Consider the following 6,000-nt stretch of genomic DNA (forward strand, 5'->3'; position numbering starts at 1 on the left):
TTCTTAGGTATGTATGGCCATAAATATTTGGCTTTACAAGATGTAAAGTGAGGTACTGTGTAAAGAACAATAAGCATAAAAAACCTGCTTACTTTATAAGTCATACCCATTTTCAAGTCGGAGCTTTTGCTTTACTTAACTTACATACAACTCCTATACGCTTCCAGGTTTAGCTGAACTTATAGGCACAACATTGGCCTGAATGCAGCTACACAGAGCAGTGATTGGCCGGCAAAAATGCATGCTTTTGTGTTTTTTAGGCCAATCTCCATTCCATTCAGGGTAGTTGCACTAAGGCTGTGCCAGTATGTGCAACTAAACCTGGAAGTGTATAGGGCCGTTCCGCTTCTTTCTGTCAGAGAGAAGCAAGTCATGTGCTTCCTGTGTCCTTGCTTTAAATTGTGACTGACACATGCATGAAATCTGATGAGTAATACCTTCTTTTAAAGTTCTGTAACTAATAGACAAAACTGGGGAAAATGGCCTCAAACAAATAGTTTATGAACCTCTCCAACAATATTTTATGTTTACTATTTTTTTAACAAAGCTAGCTCAGATATAGCCGACCATATGCTCTACTACAAGGGTCCTTAACCCAAAAACTTTGCACAATAAAAAAAAAAAAAATCAATGTTCTAATATAAATATGTAATAGAAATATGTAATAGAAATAGATAGCAGTACTTATTGACCAATTGCTTTTCATTGGGTCGGTCTCTTGAAACAATGTAGCATAAGTAACAGGTTTGTTTGCGTAAGCTAGTAACAGTTGTGTTTATCAGCTTTCTGCTACATTGTTGCAAGGATAAAAGTCAGGTGGGCAAGAGAGATACCACTTCCTAAAACAAGTACATAATATCTAAAACCACTAACAATGACATTGTCTATTGCCCATGTCTACTTGAATGTATGTAGTGGAAGACCTGACTCTAGAATAGCAGTGGATGGAAGTGAAATCCCATGGACTGTGTGTGCCACCTAGGGCAGTGCTTGCCCTACCTTTAGAGTGTAGTTGGGGTAGAATTTACAAGAGAATACAAAAGTCTATGGATATATAGAATAAAGTACAGCTGTGTGTCTTTTCTCTCATCTTGCTTTAATTTAATCTTGGCACAAACTATACTGTGCAAGGCATCAATAGGAATAGGGTGCCCAAGGAATAGCCTGGCACACAGAAACATGTGAAAAGAACAAAAGAGAAGGTTAATATGCACCACCCAGCCTACTTGTTCTGCTAATCTCCCTTACTATGCGCTGTACAGACACGGAATCACGTGGATAGAATGTGCGGCTACTGAGAACTAGAGGCGAGAGCCACCGTGAGAGAGCTGTGCATATGCGATGGCACTGCCACACCTACACCGTACGCCTCTTACTGCTCATGGGAGTTTGCTGGCAGCCGCTCACAATCATGGTTTTGTGTAGGAACTTCATCCCTGCTGCTGCCTCCGCTACGGTACAGACAGAGCAGAGTGGCCAAGCGCCGAACTCCCGCTTCCTGTGGGGTCACGTGAGAAGCCGCCAAGCTAGCCCACCAATAGGACGGGCCCTTGAGAAAACACAGGCTCTGGAAACTGACGGTGACTCCGCCCACTTGAATTCCAGCTCAGTGTGCGCTGGGGATGCTAGGGGCAAGCATGTGGCGCGCAAACATGAGATTATTCAGCCACAACCGTGTAAAAAATCATCGAAGAGTACGGCCCTGGCGTGCGCTTTTTAGCGCCACAGAACTGGGAAGGCGATAAGTTTACCTTGGTTTAACTGCGGTTTGGTTTCAGGCATACTCGCACCAGTCTATTTGCAAACTAAACGTTACAGGTTTTTATCCCGGATCCATAGCCATGAGTGTAGCGGCACAGTGCTGCTGGCATTGGGTATACTGTGTGAGTTTGCGGGGCTTTGGGATTAGTGCGCACTGCCAGAGAACATACGCTCGGAATACAGAAAGGAAGCGGCGCCATATCGTAGGGGAGTGACGTGTGTAGCCACTGGCCCTATATATACTCGCCCAGTAAGTTTAGTAGGCCACACTCAGTGCTAGTTCAGCATGGCTTCTGCTCGCCTGCCCCACTGCATGACTATTGTATGGGGATTGTTGGAATGCTGGCACTGCTCCCATGGGATAACTGTAAGATGGAGCTAAGTCCCGCATGCCCCACTCTGCTCTATCTAAATGCACCATTACTCTACCAATACCAAACTCATCTTTTAAATATAAGCCCCCTGCTACCAATCAGACTCTCAGCGGACTTCTGAAAGCACCTCTAGACAGGGTTCTGAATAGAAACATACCAAGGAACCATTAAGGGTGATTACGCCTATGCTGGCAGTAGGTGACATCAATCTCATCCACCTGTGACTGTGGAAAAGGAGTAGTTTTTGGGCCAAAAAGGCACACCACAGCCCATGTGGTCAGTGACAGACAGAGACCGATGCAATGCATACACTAGTCTCCATTTCTCTGCTTTTGTCCTGGCTCCTGGGATAATCTAGCCCAGGGATCCTCAACCTTTCTTACTTGTGAGCCACAGTCAAATGTAAAGACTTGGAGACCAGCACAAGCATAGAAGTTCATGGAGGTGCCAAATAAGGGCTAAGATTGGCTATTAGGCAACCTCTATGCACACTATCAGCTTACAGGAGGCTTTATTTGGTAGGAAATCTTGTTTTTATTCAACCAAAACTTGCCCCCAAATCTGGAATTCAAAAATAACTACCTGGTTTGGGGGCACTGAGAGCAACATCCAAGGGGTTGGGGAGCAACATGTTGCCCCCGAGCCACTGGTTGGGGATCACTGATCTAGCCTAAAGGGCTAGTTGTTCCCCTGCTCTCTCTACTCCCCAGCCCAGAGCTGCTGCAAACTGTAACATTTACAGTGACTTACAGTCTGAAACTTTATTGCCCAGTAGGGAAACACTTTATCTATAAGTGTTGCATTCTGCCAGTTCCAAATGCTACATAAAGGTTTGTCTGAATACAGAGCTGAATCTGGATACAAACTTGCAAGAGATAAAAAAATGCATCATCTGTTAACAAAAAATAAATCACTGAAGTTGTCCAAAGTTTTAAAAGACCATAAAGTGTTCCAGCAAATATGAACGTTAAGAATTTGGCCAAATCTGACTCCTAATAAAAGAGCTGGGATTTGGTCAAATCCTTACACAAATCCAGGATTCAATGTACCCTTACTGCCCAGATAGTAAAATTAATATCTATGCCTCCATATTTATTTAAAGTTATACCAGCCATTAATTTAAACCTTTCTCTAAATTTGCCAATATAAAAGCAACACACACAGTTTTGGCACATTACAAGAAAAACATTGTTGAGACCAAATAACCAAACCACCAATGTATTACTAAAATATCTAGACCAGGGCAGGGGTCCCTAACCTTTTTTACCTGTGAGCAAAGGGGCGGCCCCAAATGCAAATCCGCGCTGCAGGCGTGCTGGCATTACAGTCCTTCAACTCCTCCAGGCCAGTGCTAGTGAGCCCACCCAATGGGCTTATGTGTGCATCACTTTCAGCGTGTATTTTGGCACCCTAGTGTCACCTTTGGCACTTGATGCTCTTTTTGTGATGCCAAGTCCCCTTTCATTCACACAAGGTGTGAAGATCCTGATTAAACCTTGCTCTAGTCTATTTTGACCCTCTGCTGTTTGAACCTTGTCTGGATAAGGATTACAACTGTTGCCTGCCCTGTCTGTCAGTGCCCTGTACCTTGTGTAGCTTTTTTATGTCAATGAAACAATCTAGGTAGTAGACCCTAATGCAGTGACCCCCAAACAGTGGCTCTGGGACAACTTGTTGCTCACCAGCCCCTTAGATGTTGCTCTCGGTGCCCCCAAAGCAGGTAGTAATTTTTGAATTCCTGACTTGATGGTAAGTTTTGGTTGAATAAAAACAAGTTTTACTACCATATAAAGCCTCCTGTTAGCTGATAGTGTGCATAGAGGCTACCTAATAGCCAATCTTAGCCATTTATTTGGCACCTCCATCAACTTTTATGATGCTATTATTACTTTTCTTATTATGTTTGACTGTGGCTCACTAGTAAGAAAGGTTGGGGAGCCCTTCCCTAATGCAATACCTTTACATTAGTAACAGCAAGAGCAAAGATGATCCAATGAAGGACATAACAGATTTTTAATAGATACATTAAAAGCACACCTTTAATAAATTTGGTCCACATTTGGATCATACATTGTACCTATTTTACCAAGTTTGCCACTTTATAATTCCCCAAACAACAATATAATATATTTAAAGTAACAGGACATTTTGTTTTACAAAAAGCACTTTGCAAAACATTTGCACTGAGTTGCAAAACTATTGAATGCTGCAGTGCCATTGGTAAGATAAGCAGGCATATAGCACTCCTATATCAGGTTTGCAAAGAAGTGGACACAAGATCTACCTGCATACCTGGCCTCTCTATCTAAACAAACCCTGGTGCAATATGTCCCTGGTGCACAGTGATCAAGCACCCCCATGCAGTATGAGAATACTCACTACTCACACAGGGTGGTTTTCTGCCCTGAGTGTGAAGTGACAGATTCCTTTAAAGTCTCAGACAGAATTGGGCAGTTTGGGCATTTCTCAGCTGAGGTTTTTCTCAGGCCAGAGCACCAAAAGTGTTAGGCTTAAAGGTGTGTCTGGGTGATCAAAGAACACTGAGCAATGAGTGTGCAAACAATATCTGACATCTAAGAGTGCCAAATATAAGGACCATTGGCTGGTTATGCCTATTATATTGCACTTCTTTATTGCATATTCCGATACCCCTGCAAGAAATGTTTACTAAATACAAACAAAATACCAGCAAAACTCCAGGAAGAAGGCACACAAGCCCCAAGTATCAGAATAATACAGTATTCCCAACCTTTAACACAAAGGCAAGACATTCAGTAACTGTAAATTAGACAATTGGCCACAGACTGGTATAAACTGTTCCCAGTGCCGACCCTCCTAAACACTTCCACACACAGCTGCATGGCACAAACAGCTTCAATCACACCCTAATGCGGGAACACCACACTGTGCAGCTTATTACTGTCACCAACCTGCGGGCCACAGCACTACATACACCCAATAAAACCCCCAAGTCTTTCACGCCTGCGCACTTGCATGTTACCTCTCCTGCCGTAGAGGGAGTGCCCAATCTACTGCCCAGGTGCTTCACGCATAGAACCAATCGCACGCTTCAGCTCCCAAAAGTAACAGGCACAGGCTCCGAGCATTCGCCATTACATTCCCCGCCCGAGGGCTAGACGTGCAGCTCATTTCACAGGCACGTGTATTTTCATTTTGTGTACAATGTTTTTCCCCGCACAGCGTGCTCCACCGTGCCCAAGGAACGTAACGCGTCCGCCGCACATGCGCACAGCGCCTACGGATGCCACGCCCATCAGTACAGCTAGCAGGAAGCGCGCCAGGCCCCAGTCACATGCTGCTCACAAACAGCGAGAGGGGAGGGAGAAGGGGGACGCGGATGTGCACAATGGCTGTTGGGCTAGGTGTTAAAATCCGCGGTGGCGACGAATCCTTCGATAATCACTGTACGGCACCTGTAATAAACCGAGAGTCTTCAACCTATTATTGTATTGTAGTATTAACAATCTTTCCATAGTGCCGCACCCTCCATGTGCGCAATGACACCTTGTAAATAATGACGACACAACAGGATTTGTGCTATGATTAATAATTCACGCAGTGTGCTCTTAGTTACTTCCTCACTGCAATATGTGTATTAGTTGTAATCCATTTTTTTGTAACTGCAACCATCCTGAATCCCTTTTAGCGCTGACTGGGCCTACAGTACAGAGTTTTATTTGTTGATGTAGTACCACTGGGTTTCCCTGGGAACGTTGAAGTCACTATAGTTATATAAATCTCACAGCTGCTACAGCAAAGAGGTGCAAAACATGAGGTTGCCTACTGGGCATAAGCATACCCTACTCAGATTTCCCATATCCAGCAAACTAACTGAATTTGGCAG

General features: G+C 44.0%; 1 protein-coding gene across 4 annotated transcripts in view; it reads right to left on the minus strand.

Annotated features, from left to right (window-relative positions):
• Nucleotides 1-5,384, minus strand: part of mga (MGA, MAX dimerization protein) — a 55,712-nt gene extending 50,328 nt beyond the window's left edge. Inside the window, exon 1 of one of the 4 annotated variants that reach the window (XM_012969034.3) lies at nt 5,137-5,384. The gene's annotated coding sequence lies outside the window, so the exon portion shown is untranslated. Of the gene's footprint in view, nt 1-1,360; nt 1,531-1,751; nt 2,125-5,136 lie in introns of those variants that run through there. The other 3 variants (XM_012969036.3, XM_012969035.3, XM_012969037.3) reach the window with 3 other exon arrangements.
• Nucleotides 5,385-6,000: the final 616 nt, after the last annotated feature.

Source organism: Xenopus tropicalis, chromosome 8 (assembly GCF_000004195.4).
Source record: "Xenopus tropicalis strain Nigerian chromosome 8, UCB_Xtro_10.0, whole genome shotgun sequence".
NCBI lineage: Eukaryota > Metazoa > Chordata > Amphibia > Anura > Pipidae > Xenopus > Xenopus tropicalis.